General features: G+C 32.7%; 1 protein-coding gene across 2 annotated transcripts in view; it reads left to right on the top strand.

Moving 5' to 3' along the window:
* The window catches only part of LOC140441537 (uncharacterized), a 464,737-nt gene that overhangs the window by 213,606 nt on the left and 232,590 nt on the right, over positions 1-18,541 (top strand). The gene's annotated exons all lie outside the window — the stretch shown is intronic.

Below are 18,541 nucleotides of genomic sequence, written 5' to 3'. Positions count from 1 at the left end.
ACTAATAGACGACGACGCACTTGAAATAATGGTGAACCTCTTTAACACAGTTTATAGAACAGGCATCATACCAAAGAAATGGCTCTCCTCTACTTTTATCACAATCCCGAAGACGAACAACGCCAGAGAGTGTCCAGACCACAGAACTATAGCATTGATGAGCCACACACTAAAAGTATTTTTTAAAATAATTCACAAAAGAATATTTAATAAATTAGAAGAGGACATAAGAGCCACACAGTTTGGATTCAGAGGTGGACTGGGAACACGGGAAGCTTTGTTTGGTCTGAGTGTGTTAATGCAAAGATGCTTGGATGTAAACCAAGACCTCTACGTAGGTTTCATAGATTTTGAGAAGGTCTTTGATAAAGTCAGACACCAAAATCTGTATGAAATTATAAGAAGCAAAAACATCGACAGTCGCGACATTAACATCATATCCAGGTTGTACTGGGGACAAACAGCAAAAATCACAGTTGATAATGAGTTAACCGAAGAAATTGAGATTCGTCGAGGTGTGCGTCAGGGTTGTGTGCTTTCTTCACTATTATATATATATATATATATATATATATATATATATATATATATATATATATATATATATATATATATATATATATATAGCGAAACAATATGTCAGGAAGCGCTCCTAGAGCAAAACATTGGTATGAACATTAACGGAGAGTTAATTAACAATATACGATACGCTGATGACACGCTAACAGTAACAGATAACCAAGCAAATTTACAGTTTTTGATGGAAAACATAAACACCCATACCAATAGGTATGGTCTAAAACTGAACATCAAAAAGACTAAATTCATGGTTGTAACAAAGAAGCTATACACCAATGTGAATTTAACCATAAATAATCAGCCAGTTGAAAGAGTTACGTCTTACAAATATTTAGGGGTTTGCTTCACTGATACTAATGACCAGACAAGAGAAATCAGGAGGCGAATAGAGATAGCGAGACAATCGTTTGTCAAAATGAAAAAGTTCCTATGCAGCCGGGACATAAATATAAACTTAAGAACGAGAATGTTAAGGTGCTATGTTTTCTCTGTTCTGCTATACGGCATGGAAGCCTGGACACTGAAAAAGATAAACATCAAAAACATTGAGGCATTCGAGATGTGGTGTTATAGGAGAATGTGGAAAATACCATGGACATGAAGAGTAACACATCAAGATGTTCTGCTGAAGATGGGGAACGTATGCGAAGTCATAAAAACCATACAAACGAAAAAACTGGAATATCTGGGACACATAATGAGAGGAGAAAAGTACTCTCAGCTTAGACTCATAATCCAAGGAAAAATCTCGGGAAAGAGAAATGTGGGACGTAGGAGTATTTCCTGGTTGCGAAATTTAAGGGAGTGGTATGGGTGCAGTTCAATACAGTTGTTCAGAGCTGCAGCCAACAAAGTAAAGATTGCTGTGATGGTAGCCAACCTCCGATAGGAGACGGTACTGCAAGAAGAAGATATTTTGACCAATTTTTTTGACAAAATGTTTGCATTAAAAAAGAACTGTTTCCATAAATGTGTAAAGTTGATAAATTCGGTTTTTTACGTTTACTCAACACAAAATAATTCAACAGAAATAAATTAAATACATCCTGTTAATATTCTGCCTACTTTTTCAAACCACATAATTATTTGCATAAATGTTGTCATTTGCATAAGTGATGTTGTCTAATAGTAATGGTATTAATTAAATTCCCTGTTCAGCACATCAGCAAAATTTAATTAAACAACCCAACACATGCTACGATCAGATTACAAATTAACGGACGTACTTTCTCTAATCTACACAGAGACTAGGTTTTAAGTTCAACAACCAATTGAAGAGACCGGAGCAAGAAAATTTCACAAGTAGTTCAAATAGTTTTGAGAAAAACGTGTCATTGAAAGGTTATACTAAGTTTTATAACCTATAGGTTACAACTAAGTTGTATTTTTATACAACAAAACCTCTTCAACCTAAAACACTTTGCTTAGTAAATTAAAGTATTTTAAAAACAAAAGAAACTCATCTATAGTTTTTTTTTAATTTAAAATGTCTTTAAAATTGTTTGGTAAATGGTATTTAATTCTGCGACGATTGAACTTTTTGTACTTTTACACAAGCACACGTTTTACCGTAAGGGGTGAACCGAACTCATCACAAATTAGGCGTTCCTCTTTCTTAAATAAATGTTCGTGAGAAAACTGGGTATGTCGAAAACGGGAAATAATTATTTGCTTTCGTCGGGATACCTCGGGTGGTTGCCATGGTCCAATATTATTTTTTATCTTCTAAAATTTTGATGGTATGGATTTCCATTTTCTGTTCTTGTTCTCGAACAGGTGTTTTCTAAAGTAGTTTTGACTTTAGAAGTAAAGTAGATCAATACTTACAGACTGGGGTGACATGGGAATACTGTTGTCGTTTATAGCTTTTGATACTTGTATCTTTAATATGCAATTTATTAGGTTCTTTTTTTATTAATAAAGCTAATGGATACTGCGTGTATATTTTCCTGATTATTTATTGTGATGACATAGTGTATTGCTTGGTAAATTGCATATTATTATAGTTCTCCTTTTAATAGAGTTGCAGTGTCTGGATTTCCATATTTGAGAATCTCTGTGCTGTTGATTATTGCCACTCTGACTCTATTTTCAGTTTGGACGCGTCTGTTTAGCATACTGTGTAATCGGAATGGGAGTTAATTAGATCTTTGGAAGAGTTGTATAGGGTATGCTAATGCATAAGGTATTCTGATGACACTGTGATTCTAGCAAGTAGCATGGAGTACCTGAGTTGCCTAATGAGTAAGATACAAAAAACAAGTGCACAATACGGACTCAGACTAAATATCACAAAAACCAAATGGATGTTAGTAAACAAAACCCAACAACCACCACAGCAACTGATATTAGACAATGAAAGTATTGAACACGTGGATTCGTACATCTACTTGGGAACAACAGTTAACTCAAATTGGGATCAAGCGAAGGAAATACGTATAAGAGTAGAAACGGCAAGAGCATCGTTCACTAGCATGAAGCAAATTTTCACCTCTAAAAGCCTCACCCTACCTCTCAAAATTCGACTTCTGAAATGTTATGTATTCCCGGTTTTGTTATATGGAATGGAGGCGTGGACAATGACCGCAACATTGATGAAAAAAGTAGAGGCCTTCGAAATGTGGGCTTACCGACGTATATTACGTATATCCTGGACTGAGCACGTGACCAACGAAGAGGTACTACGCCGGATAGGTAAAGAGAGAGAGGTAGGAATAAGTATAAAGAAACAAAAGTTGGAATACTTTGGTCACGTTATGAGACATTATTATACCGTTTATTCCTAATAAAAATAGAGTAGGACTAATCATCGATCCTTGTGGAATTCCGTTTTGTTGTTCTTTAAGATAGGATATATCACCATTCGCTCGGACTTGAAATGTTCTTTGATTAAAAAAATTTATTATGTAGGCCAAAATATTTCCCTGATATCGACAGGGAGCAAATACGACATACAGTGGTGCGGCTTCCACCCTATTATTGTATGTTATATACCATAGAACATATGTGGCATGAATTAAAGTCTAACGTGAGGTCACAAAATATTTCTCCAACGTTAACTAGTACTGTTAATAAGAAACTGTAGAGTTAATAAGAAAATGTGTCAATAATATTCTTCCAAGTAGTTAGAGAAATTTAGTTCGACACGTAATAAGTAAAGAAAATTCATATGTTCATGTAGATCATAATATAATTGAACCGATCATAATTAATTTAGATGAGGACAGCGATAGTGAAAAAGAACTATGTGTGGAGTGATACTGTCATCAAATCTACAAATTACGATTAAAAAAACACGTTTCTTTTCAGAACCACAAATTATCAATAATGTTTATTTTTCTATATTCTTAGTAATTAAAATAGATTTAATTTATTTTTTTTTTATTGAAAATTAACGTGCTCGGCAACAAAGGCCACTTACACGAAAACGGTTACAAATGTAAAACTGTTACAATAAATTACAAGAATATGTTATAGAGTACATATTGTTAGAATACAATCAAAATTATATTTTATAATATAACTGAACGTCTCTGAGGAATTTTAGACTTGAGGTTATTTGATCCAAGTTATTGAGTATGTCTTTTAAATCACTTTTAAGGCAATAAAATAGTCTTTTTGCTGAATATTGATGACATTCGGTGAGAATATGGTTAACTGTTAGATGTAACTGACAGGTCTCACAAGTGGGTCGGTTGCTGGATGACATCAGGTATCCGTGTGTTAATCTTGTATGTCCTATTCGAAGTCTTCGTGTTACAATAGCATCTCGTCTGGACATACTGGCAGAGATCAAATCAAGGGGGCTATCGACTAACTGTTGGATATGATGTAATGCTGAGTTATTGGTGTCCCAGTGTTGTTGCCATCGGGTTCTTGCTTGTTTCTTAATGTGAGATTTTAAATCTTTACTAATTTGTATATTAACCGTATTATCAGATTATGTTGAGGCAAGTTTTGCATGGCTGTCTGCAAGTTCGTTGCCTGTGATACCAATATGGGATGGTAGCCAGATTAATGTAACTGTTATTTTTTGGGAAGCGATTAGTTGGTAACAATCAAGGATCTTTTGGACAATAGGATGATCAGTGAATATATTTTGGATAAATTGTATTGAGGCTAGTGAGTCTATGCATATTGCAACTTGTTTATCAGGTGAAGAAATGGATTTGAAAGCCTGAAATATGCTAAATAGTTCGCCAGTAAAAACGCTACAAAACGAGGGGATACAAGATGATGTGATAAGGTTATCTGACGTGGTAACAGAACAGCCTACTCCTGTATCATTCTTTGAGGCATCAGTGTAAAGTACTATGTCGTATTTATTTGTAAATATAATTTCTTTAAAAGACTTTTTAATGAGTTCCCTGGGTGTTGTAAGTTTATCGAATCTTGTAAGAGATGTGTTAAACTGAGGGGTGATTACAGACCAAGGAGGATGTGGAGGTAGGGGTCGTGGGATTGTTTGTGATAGAGAGATCTTATTAAGTAATTGTGTTAAAATTAGTGGAATGGGTTTTATTGATGGTGATTTAGAATAGTAATGCTGGTTGTTAGTTGATGAAGTAAGAAGAAGATAAACTGGATTGGAGGTATTGGATGAAACGGAGGCAGCATAGGAAAGTAATAATTGTTTACGTCTAATCCAAAGTGGGGGCTCATTGGCTTCGCAATATAGACTTTCTACGGGGCTAGATCGAAAGGCTCCTAAACAAATTCGTAAGGCTGTGTGATGTATCGAATTTAAAAGGTTAAGGTGTGTTTTAGAGGCAGAGATATATATGTAACAACCATAATCCAGTTTGGAACGAATGATAGACCTATATATCTTAAGCAGGGAGTTCTCATCTGCGCCCCAATGATAGTTTGAAAGAGTTTTGATAATGTTAAGCCTCTTGTTTGCTTCACCTTTTATTTCTAGAATATGTTGTTTCCAGGTGAGTCGTGAATCAAACGTTACTCCGAGAATTTTGCATTCCTTGACTACTGGAAGATTCGCTCTCTCAATCATAATATTAGGGGATTGGAAGGATAATAGTCTACTAAATTTTATTATTTTTGAAATTTTATATGATAAAGACAGGCCTATGGAGCTTGTTTTTTTAACTAGTGTATCTACTGCGGATTGAATAAGCTTGGAAGTTGTAGAGATAGATCGTCCGTGGCAGTAAATTATCAGGTCATCTGCGTATAGGACATGCCTAATAGGGGATATTATATCAGAGCACAAGTCGCTTATTGCTAGGTTAAACAGAGTGGGGCTTAATATTGAACCTTGTGGTACGCCGTCAGTTTGATGGTGTAGTGATGAAAAAATGCCATTGACAGAGACTCTAAATGTTCGTGAAGTTAAGAAATTTTGTATAAAATTAAATATGTTACCCTTAATGTTATAATGAGAAAGTTTCTTCAGTATAGATTGCCTGCTAATTGTATCAAATGCACCTTCAATATCAAACACTGCTGCAATGACTTCTTGTCTCCTGTTGAAGGCATCGGAAATATGACTTTGGAGAAGTATTAGATTGTCTTGAGTAGAGCGATTACGTCGAAACCCTGACTGTTCTTTTGGAATTATATTATATTTGTTAAAAAACCACGTAAGACGTTTATTGATCATTTTTTCAAAGATTTTGCACATGGTACATGTTAGAGATATTGGTCGATAAGCACTGGGTGATGATTGTGATATGTTAGGCTTTTTAATGGGTATTACAATTAAGGTTTGCCACTGATTAGGAAACTTGTTAGATGACCAGATTAAGTTAAACATTTCAAGAAGTTTAAGATGACCCAAACTAGATAGTTTTTTTATAAAAATGTAAGGAATATCGTCGGGGCCGGAAGCAGTGTTCTTAAGAGTTTTAATAACCGAAGTAAGTTCTATGTAAGAGAATTGGGAATTTAAGTAATCGATATCTTTGACAGTTGCTGAAGAACTTGGAAAGGAAGCATCGACTACTGGCTCGATTTGAGAGCAATTTATTTTGCTTTTAAATTTTTTGTCGAAGTGACTGGCTAGGGTCTCACCAATTTCTTGATTGTCACTAATTACATTATCATTTAAAATTAGACTAGATATTTTAGTATTTGTATTGATTCCTTGAATTTGTCGTATTTTTTTCCAAAGATTAGTAGGACTGGTATTTTCATTGATAGAAGATACATAGTTTCTCCATGACGATTTTTTACTTTGTTTTATAATAAATCGCGACCTGGCTCTAGCTTTTTTTAATTCTGTGAGGTTTTCTGGTGTTTTATTTTTCCGATAATCTCTAAGTGCCTCCTTATGTTGTTTTACGGAGATTTTGCAAGAATTATTCCACCACGGAACCCTTTTATGTTTGTGTGAAACAGAATTTTTGCCAATATGCAAATTGGCAGCTGAGAGTATCGTGTTTGTGACTAATGATAAATTGTGTACTAGAGCCTGTATTTAGTAGACAGGAATCTGTACAATTAATTATGTTTTCAATAGTTTTACCTTTGTTTGACGTGCTATTGGAACCCCACATAGGGTTGTGAGCGTTGAAATCGCCTACAAGAATGTAGGGAGAAGGGAGCTGATAAATGAGGTCAAGAAGTTCTATTTCCTTTAGAGAGTGATTGGGTGGAATGTATACGCTACAAATAGTAATCTTATTAGGACACCAAGTGGTTATGGCGATAGCCTCAAGTTCGGTGGTGAGATGAAGGTGCGAAGAAAATAGTTCACAGGAAATAAAAATTGAAGTTCCACCACTGGCTCTGTTGCAGTCAGCTCGAATATAATGATATCCTTCAAAATTGTTTAGTTTAGGAAATTTAGTAATTTTTGAGTTAGTTTCTTGTAAGCATATGATTTCAGGTTGTTCTTCGGAAGTTAATTGCTGGATTCTTTCTATGCGAGGAAAGAAACCATCGCAATTCCATTGAATTATTTTGAATGTAATGTTTAAATGTGATAAGTGTGCGACTACTGTAAGGATTGTTGAGAGCATTGAGAAATAGGAGCGTTAGTTTCATCGTCAGATAGGTAATCGGATGATGCACTTAAATTGTCGGAGTCTTCAGGATTAAGCTGTCTTTTAATTTTTTTTTTGCAATCTTGTTATTCGGTTTTTAAAGGATCTCTCTTTTGATTGCGAATGAAGAAGAGATAAATCATTAAGCAATCCCTGGATATTGGAAGTGAAATTGAGAGCTTCTCTAAGTGGGTCCGGTATGCCGTAGGTAATTTCTAGGAATGCTATAAATTGGTTTTCAGTAAGAGTTAGTTCGGATAAATTATTTTTATAAATGGCTTGGACTGCATTATAAGAAATGGGTGTCAATTTATGTTCTTTTGTTTCAATTGTTTTACTTTTTTTTGTTTTGCGGCTGGCTAAAAGAATTAGTGGTAGATTTTACAGATAAGGGGGGAGGCATTTGATTGATAGTTGGTTCTGGAGTAGGAACTGGAGAAAGTTGAGAAGGGGTGCCAGCATTACTGTCACTGGATATAGCCCGTTTCTGTCTCTGTACGGGAGGTGATGCTAACTGTGTAACTAAGGGGATGCTTTTTGCCACATTAGTTGTAGTTTCGAGGTAAGATGTGGATGGTGCATTGATTTGATTGGGAGTGCATTCGGGTATCGTTGTATTTGTGGGCATGGATACAGATGTAGTGGGAGAGGTAAGTTCGGATTGGGCTACAGAAATTGGTTCATTGGTACAAGTTTCAGCAGTATGACCATCTTGTTTACATAAAAAACATTGTAATTTGTCAGTAGACACAAATATTCGATATGATGTGTAGTCATGAGTTATTAAAAGAGAGGTCTGGACTGAAAAGTTTTCTTTATCCGGAATAACGTACGCCACTCTTCGGAAGCTCATTATATGTGCATATTCATCACCTAGCGAGCCACATTTCACGAATGATACAGGAGAGACTATCTGTAAACCGATATCTTTTAAAGCTTCTTCGATAGTGCTGTGAGGTATCGTGGGAGATACATTTGATATAAGAATACGCTTAGCAGGTGTTATAAGTCTTCAGATAGGAACAACTGTTGAGTTAATAATGATACTTTGGTGGGCACTGAGAAGATCGTCGATTAGTTTAACAGAGTTTAAATAAATACAAATGCGGTTATTTGAGATTCGAGACGCAAAGATGATATTTTTTGGGGTAACGATGTCTCCTATAGCTTTTATGTACTCAAATAGAACGACATTAGGAACGGCATGTAAGATAATGGCTTGATTTTTATAAGGAAACGTAGGAGGTGGAGGTTTAGATAAAGTGGCAGCAACATAAGACTTGGTATTATTGATGAGTAGTAGTTGAGGTCATTTTAGTGAGCGGTTCTGGATACCAAAACCACTACACATAAATTTTTATTATCAATGCAACAGATGTCCTAGTGGGACTCTGTGGATAAAAGGATTAAAAATAACAGTTTCCTTAATTTTTTTTACGCCACTGGAAAGTCAAATTGACCAATGCACTTTTGAACCATTAAAGTTAAAATGTTTCGGTGAAATTGTCACATATCGGTCTTTACTCGTCGGCTGCTTAAATTGGAATGGAATAGGATTTTGATTTTACCACTATTCACTATTTACTCGTTCAGACTTTAAGAATAATCATTTAAATATTTAAATTTTAAGGAGAAACTTTGAAATGCGTCTATACACTTTGACAGTTGTTTGACAGATGTTAATTTATTTTAAAACTCATTTGAAAACATTAATTTCGGGTATATCAGGCAAAGCAATATATTTTTTATCCGTTTTTTTTTTGTCTTTTTCGTCGTAATTATTGTAAATTTTGTGGATCACTTGCTTTATTATAGGAGGACCGTCTAGTCAGTGTTAATTGTCAAAAGACTAACTCTGTCTACCTCGTTTTCTTATCGCTCCGGACCGGTCTTAACAATGGGCCGTCAGATAAATTTAATAATGTTTACGACCGCACAAATTGAAGTTAACCATTTTTTGCTAAACAAACTTTACCTAAGATTTTTTATTTTTAGGGACATATGAAGATACTTGTGTATGCTCAAGAAATTAATACCCGACAAGAACTATGGCAACAAATAGAGAATGCCGCAAATTTTATTAGAAATCAATCGAACATATTTCTAAAGGTTAGCAGAATATTTTCTGGCAGAATTCAAAAATGTATTGAAGTAAATGGAGGCCACTTGGACAATTTATGAAATTGATTCATTGTTACAGCAGTCTAAAAAATATATTTTTTATAGTTTTGTCTTATGTAACATTCATTTTATTTACAAGCTCGATCCGAAAACTTACCAAGAAAAATTGTTTTAGTGTAATAAAAATCATAGTTCTGATTTTTTATGAACTAAAACAATAATAGCAAAAAATCGTTTGAAATAAAATTTACTGAATCTACTAAATTGTATAACTTTATTAGTGGCATATTTATGACTCTTCTGAAAGGGATGTCAGTAATAAAATAAGGTTATGTATTTTAAACATTACCTTTAAACGCAAATAACTTAAAAACTACTTACTCTATCGTATTGAGACAAAAGAATGATATTTATGTAAAAAGTAACGAAGGACCAAAAAACATGCTGAAATGATTATTACGACAATGGCGTAGATTTTGAGGGGGAAAAGCTGAGTTTCTATCCCTACAGTACGCCTCTGGTAATAGCGGAAAATTATATTTTAACACTAGTTAAAGTACCCTAACATTTGTAAACTGCCTGTCAAGTTTAAACAAAAAATATTGAAAGGTGTTATAACAATAGGATAAAATAATTTTAGAATATTTGTAATAAAACACCCTGTATATTAGCCTTGTGCATAAATATTTTTTTTATTTCAACTTTAACCTGCTCGGCTACTATGGCCACTTACACAGGTACTATAACATAAATTTTTATTACACAAACATTAAGTGTTACATTAAGAATATGTTACAATAATACGGAATGATAATATGTTATACAATGTCTAAATTAAAATCTAATTATATTTTTTGATGTAAGTGTTCATCTCTAAGGAATTGTAGCACAGCTTTTATTTGGTCAGGGTTGTTTAGGATATCTCGTACTTCACCTTTGAGTTTGTATTTGTAATCTTCTGGCCGAATGTTGATGGCATTCAGTGAGAATATGTTTGATTGTCAAATATGATTGGCAGCTTTGACAGGAGGGACGGATGCTAGAGGACATTAGGTAGCCGTGTGTGAGTTTTGAATGTCCTATCCGAAGTCGTCTTATCACAATGAGATCTCGTCTTGAGAGGGCTGAGTAGTCAAATGTAGGCTGACTGGTTATTGACGGTTGTATTTCGTGTAAGATCGAACGGTTAGAGTTCCAATTCTGCTGCCAAAGGAGTCTGGTTCTTCTTTTAGTATCTGATTTTAGGTCCTTACAAATTTGAATTTTATCGGTGATTTCAGGTGATGCTGTAGCAAGTTTAGCATAGTGATCTGCAGTTTCATTGCCTTCTATACCAATATGGGATGGCAACCAAATTATGGTAACTGTTATGTTTTGAGACAAGATAATTTGGTAAGAGTCTCGGATCTTTTGGACGATTGGATGATCGGTAAATATATTTTTGATAGAATGGATTGATGCTAGAGAGTCTGTGCATATGGCAACCTGCATATTAGGTGGAGATATATGGTTAAAAGCTTGCAATATACTAAATAATTCGCCAGTATGAACGCTGCTGACGGCTGGTATAAGTGATGACTTAATTAGTGAATGAGAGGTTGTAACAGAGCAGCCTACTCCTGTGTCATTTTTTGAGGCATCCGTGTATAATATTAGATCGTATTTATTTGTATTTATAATGTCTTTAAATGCATTTATAATGATCTCTTTCGGATGTTTATTTTTATCGAAGTTGCTGAGCGAGGTGTTAAATTTGGGCGTGAACATGATCCAAGGAGGAGATGGGGGGGATAATGAGGAGGGGTATGTGTAAGAGAGATATCATTAAGTGTCTGTGCTAAAATTAGTGGAATAGGTTTTATTGGTGGTAAGGAAATGGTATTGTGTAAATTATACGTGGACATTACAAATAAGGGATGCACTGGATTAGAGGGGTTAGCTTAGCTGATACCGGTGCTGCATAAGAGAGTAGCAATAGCTAAAAGCGTAAAAGCAATTGGCGCAAAAAGCGCCAATACAAAGACGAAGGTTAGAAGGTTAATATATGTTTTGAAGGCGGATATATATATATATATATATATATATATATATATATATATATATATATATATATATATATATATATATATATATGTATATATATATATGTATATATATATATATGTATATATATATATGTATATATATATATATATATATATATATATATATATATATATGTATTATTGTGATATTTAAAATCTTGGTGCGCCAAGCAATAATTAGCTAATTAATTTTTTTGATTAATTAAAATTATTTAAATGAGATGATTATGACTCTATCACAATTTATAATTCTTTTATCTCAGGGTTAAATTCGTGCTTCAATATCTATGCTATTACATGTGAAAGGTAAGGTCCAAAGAATACCGGAATAATAAAAAACACATATGATCTAACACTATATATTGAAATAAAAATAATGAAATAATTCACACTCAAAAGTTTTCAATAAACAAATCTCATATAATGATTCTCAAAATTTTGTTCTACGTACGTGAACAATCAAAATTAATGGTACAAACAATATTAATTGAAATCTCAAAATCCTAAACTATTCTAACTCTCCTAATCAAAATATTTATATCCTTTCTAAATTAAGTGTAAAAATTGTGTTACCAATAAAAGAAAAAAACTGCAGAAAACAAAAATATCTCTCTCTGATGATGAGTGGTCCAAATCCTTGTTCCTTGTAGACTATATTATCTCCTCTCAACCGCTCCCTATGTAATCAGCAATCTTACAACAGATTGTTGCAAGTATATCGTCCTTAATGATCTCCTTCAAAAGCACAAATCATTCAAATTATGATAGCCTTTCTCCTCTCGACAAACTGAATCTCTCGTTGGCCCGAGTGAAAAATGACTCTTGGAATATCTTCTCTTTACGATAAACTGAATCTCTCGTTGGCCTGAACAGTGACTCTTGGAATATAAGTAGAAAAATATGATCATGAATGTGTTGCTTGTGTGAGTCCATTTCAAAAGGTAAAAGAAATAATAAAATAGTCTTACTCACAATCAATTTAATTTAACTAATCGGACGACCGGTTTCGCTTTCTATAATATGCAAAGCATCTTCAGGTCACGATACAAAGTTAAAATGCTGAAAATAATAATCCCATATTAGGGTGTTGTCTAATAAAGATAAAAACAAAGATAAAAACATAGGTAGGTGATATAAATTATATAAATTACAGTAATTATGCCAATATTACATGTCTGTGGTTTTATAAATGAATAAAAAGTTTAAGCAGACCTTGTCTGCTTAAACTTTTTATTCATTTATAAAACCACAGACATGTAATATTGGCATAATTACTGTAATTTATATAATTTATATCACCTACCTATGTTTTTATCTTTATTAGACAACACCCTAATATGAGATTATTATTTTCAGCATTTTAACTTTGTATCGTGACCTGAAGATGCTTTGCATATTATAGAAAGCGAAACCGGTCGTCCGATTAGTTAAATTAAATTGATTGTGAGTAAGTCTAACTTATTATTTCTTTTACCTTTAGAAAAATATGACTTACAATATTTTGCTGCTTCAGCTTCTGTCAGATACACTAACTCCACAAAAACTCACTAACATTCAACACTACTGCTTGCTACTTCTCGGGAACCGCCAGAGAACGATCACTGTTCGTCTTACAGACTTGGAAAACCAACTGATTATCTTTTCTCTCTCCTAAATCTAGCTAAACTTTCATTCCTACCTACCTATCCCACCTTTTTCAATCTCCGCCAATCAAAACTCGTCACAATTCCCCCATTTTTTCATTTCGATAACAAACAAATTTTTACCTATAATTATAAAATTTCCTAAAACTTATTTACAAATAATATTTTTCTATAATTCTTAAAAACTAACAAAAACCTCTTTCTAAAATCTCTTCTATTGTCTCTAATCACTGCATTAATGTATTTGGAAAACCCGGTTCAATTGTCTTTGGATTTCACTTAAAATTATGCGGGTCACTCAAGTATAACAAAGAAATAATTTATGTATAGCTTACATTTTGTTTAGTACAGGTAATCCAAGAATTTAATAACTTTCCTTCTTCGAAATGTTTGTTGGTTATTATCTGAATTATTTTAATGTTTTTTTTTAACTTTGAAATATTTTAAACAAACCAATATTTTTCTCGATTTTACATATCATAACAGTATATATATATATATATATATATATATATATATATATATATATATATATATATATATATATATATATTATTATGATTGTTTATTTTGACTTTAATCTTAGTTTATTGAACCAATAAAAAAGAATTATAACTTATTTGTTATCAAAAGTAAAATAATCCTTATATTACCTGTGTTCGATGGATTCAAAAGATTTTCTAGTTGTCTTTTATCGGGGTAGAGAAAGACAGGATAAGAATACAAATATATTATATTACAAAGATTTACGTTTCTTTATTTTATATGAACGAATAAAACAATTATTATATTCTGTCGTTATCTTATCAATCAGCATACAAGAAAATAAATCAAATTTTTATAATAATAAGATTATAAAGCTACATACATTTATATTACGTGAAAACCAATTTTACTTAAAATTTTCTTTACTTGAAACAAAAAGCAACAAAACTTTAAACTTTTGATTAGCCTAACAAAACCTCAGTTCTTAAATTTGAATACTAATGACCATGATGTCAAACCGATCCTTCACAGATATAAAATTCAATTGTACAAACACTTACAGCTTATTTTCTTCTTGAGTTGTATGTTGGAACATACCCAGAAAAGTCCAGTCTCCTCAACGATGTGATCTCTCCTCTTTGGCACCTCGGCTCCTTCTTAACGTCTCTGCAAACCTCCTGCAGACTACACAAAAAACACCTGATTCACTTCTCCAAACTCAGCTACTTATTTATGATACCAGGACCTCCTTTTGTCAACTTGATGCCGTAAGAATACTTTCGCATATACTGTATAAAATGCCCACAGTAGATACAAGGACCTCTTTTAATCTACTTGTTATCTTCTTCCGCAAACTATTCACTTCTTTTCGTTACGCCGGTATCCAAACTCACGAACCACACCCTATCTTGAGACAAACGACTGTTTCCTTTCGATGACCAAAATATAACTAACTTCTCCGGTCTCATGATCGGCTCACAAATTCCCATTTAAAAACGACCGTCCAATCAAAAGCTCAAATTGTGTTTACCATGATTTTGGAAAAGCCTAATTTCGGTTTCAGAGAAAAACTAAATAGCTTAGTTTAAAATTGGTTTTGTCAATACACAATTTATACATATTTCAAAAGATTAGAATATGGTCATTTAATACTCGACTATACAAACAATGAAAAGATTAACTTAGAGGTAAAATGTCTTCTAATTCTAAACAAAAGGTTTTTTTGATAATTTTGTTTGAAATGGAAAAAGGTCGTTTGCCAAACAAATTTCTATTCTTATCTACACTAAATCTTATCTTAAATTACTATATACAATTTGTTTATATTGATATCTTAAAATTTTATTTCGATGGATTTTTTTATTTATTTTTCTTTGGTTGGGAAAAAAAAAAGTATGACAAATCCCCGCCTTTGCATATGATAAAAATTACTGAATTATGGAGGGATTTTTCTCTATGCAAAACAATACCAGTATTTTATTCATAATATTTGTAAACATCGTTGATATTATAAATTCCCCTAATCTTGTCTAATTCTATGTGCTTCAACTCATAACTATTTATCCCATTCTCATTGTTTACTATGTACGGACCCTCAAAAACAGGCATGAACTTTCCGCACAAAAAGTATGACAATATATATATATATATATATATATATATATATATATATATATATATATATATATATAGCATAATCTACAACCAATATACAACCATAATCTAGCTTTGAGCGTATTAGTGATCTGTATATTTTAAGAAGTGAGTTTTCGTCAGATCCCCAATCATGATGTGATAGAGTTTTTATTATGTTTAGTCTTATGCACGTTTCTCCTTTTATTGCAAATATATGTTGCTTCTAAGTTAGTCGTGAGTCAAACGTTAATCCAAGAATTTTGCATTGTTTAACAACAGGAAGAGGGACATTATTAATCAAAATAAGTGGAGATGGAGAAGGGGGACGTCTACTAAAGTTTATAATTATAAATTTTACATAGGATAAAGATAACCCCATGTCACTAGTTTTTTTAAAAAGTGTGTCAACAGCAGTTTGAATAAGCTTCGAGGTGGTAGAAGAGTTTTGTTCATGACAGTAAATTACTAGATCATCAGCATACATGATATGTCTAATAGGGGAAATGAGGTGAGAGCATAAATCACTTATTGCTAGATTAAAAAGTGTAGGACTTAGTACTGATCCCTAAGGTACGCCATCAGTTTGAGTATGAGTAGAAGATAAAATAATGTTGACAGAGACTCTGAACGATCTAGAAGATAGAAAATTTCGTATGAAGTTAAATATATTACCATTAATATTAAGAAGGATAAGTTTTAAGGATAAGATAAATATTTGACAATAATAATCTTTTGAGTTTTCTTATTTCAATTTTTAACTTGCGTCTCCCATATGTTTACTTTATTGTTTATATTATTTCGTTTGAATAAACGCCTAAGGAATTAATTAATATTCTGTAAACATAATTCGAGAGGTCTATTACCTAGTTTATTATTTATTTTCGTTTCTGGTGCACAATACTTAATGTATGTAATATCCGATGTATACATATTTGATGTATCTACATACGTCAATATTTAATCACGCATTACCGCATGAATGTGAATACATAATTCATATTTCTATTTTTCTGCAGACGTTGTAACGTTAACATCTAGAAGTGCACACAGCGAAAATTCAAATCGCTATCGATTTCCCTTCAATCGTACATTTGTATTATATCACTACGTCAGAGAATCAAACCGTTAAGAACACACATGGAAAATGTTAAAGAAAGCAATTGAAACCCTCTATTCTGAGAGAATGGCATAAAAGAGCTATTCAATTGTAAGCTTTCTTTGTCTGTTTACAATGCAAACTGGTAGTTTTGGAAATTTCTTTTTATTTGCAATTTGCTGAACATGTTTGTTTATCCACTTGAATGGAGTAGAACGAATGAAGCAGACGGTTATTCTTGTAATTTTAATTACCACTTTAATCGGTTATGTTGTTTTAGTAGTTTTTTTGAACTGTTTCTGTCCAAAATAAAAACTAATGTAAATTAGGGAACTATTTTTTCTATATTCATTTAAAAGAATTTTTTTTGTATTTCAGCCTTAGTTCAGAACCTTTTTTCAAGTAATTACATACAAATATTAGTATTAATTTATTCAGGCTAGTACAGCGAGGACCCTTTTAGCGCTTAGGAGTTCATCAGAGCGACTGTATTATAACAGAATACAGAAACTACGGTTAGATAGGTGGGCAACAAATAGGTACACATTCAAAGCAAATATCCATTCAAATGATCAATTTTTTATTCGCACCTCTAATTAAATTCTTTCTAGAAATATTACTATCAGTTTAAAAAGTTTTGTATTATCTTCAATTTACGAAGCAGCCATGTACTTGTATTAAGATACTAAGGACCGTTAAAGAATATGTGATTCTACTTGTTCATTGGTGGATTAATACCTCTATGGAGGTTGTCACTCTATCTTCTGCGCGGTCGTCCGATACTTCTGCCGATTGGTGATTTTTCTCTCGCTATTTTGACGACAAGGGTCTCCTCCATTCTGTTTATGTGGTTATTTTATTCTTTTTTCTATTTTGTGTCCGTTCATTTATACACTATACGTATATTTTCTTCTAATGTCTTCACTTCTCTTTTGATCTCTCAGCGTATTTCCTGTTACTCTTCTCAGTACTCTCATCTGTGCCGTTGTCAGTAGCCTTTGCGTTGTGATTGTGTCGGGTCTCGTTCCTGAGGCATATGTCATTATTGGTCTTACACTGACTTTATAAATTCTTGACTTTATCTCAGTGGTAATGTGCCTGTTTCACCATATAGTGTTATTAGGGCATCCTGCCAGTTTATTTTTTTTTTACTTAATCTCTCACTTCTTTTTCCAGGTCTCCATAGCTAGACAGTATAATTCCCAGGTATTTTATTTGCATTATTTGGTCAATACTGATGCCATCAATGTCTATTTTACACCTTGTTGCTGACTACTATTGTTTTAGTTTTCTGAGATAAGATTTTCTTATTAAATTCTTTTGCTTTTATGTTAAATCTGTTGACCAGTCTTTGCAGACTATCTTCATCTTGGGCTATCAATATTGTGTCGTCTGCGTAACAGAATATTTTTATTTCTTTGTTTCCCATTCTGTATCCTCTTCTTTTGTTAACGCTTTTGATGATTTCATTTATGATTAAATTGAAGAGCATGGGCCTTAATGAGTCCTCTTGTCGCTGCCTATTTCTATAGGTTCTGTAAGTTCTCCATCTATTCTGACTTACATTTTGTTGTTTTATTAAGTACATTTACATTAGTACCTTTTTCGCAGCGACTATAAGTGAATATGGAAACATATGAATTTTTGTGCAGTTTATGCAATTCCGCAATTATCTTTTTATTTATTGTTACATTAAACCAAGGACGGATAAATAAATGTTACATTTTCATTATCAAATAGTATTATACTAAGTTCAAAAGGAATATAACGATTCAATTACGGATACGGATAATCAGAAGCAGCTTTCAATGCAAACAAAGTGTGCTGAATATATTTCCTATCAATAGCATAATTTATGAATAGTTTCCAGAATTGGTATACAGAATAGAAGGA

Source organism: Diabrotica undecimpunctata, chromosome 5, assembly GCF_040954645.1.
Source record: "Diabrotica undecimpunctata isolate CICGRU chromosome 5, icDiaUnde3, whole genome shotgun sequence".
NCBI lineage: Eukaryota > Metazoa > Arthropoda > Insecta > Coleoptera > Chrysomelidae > Diabrotica > Diabrotica undecimpunctata.
The sequence above is the reverse complement of the archived record's forward strand: the minus strand, read 5'-3'. Positions and strand labels throughout refer to the sequence as shown.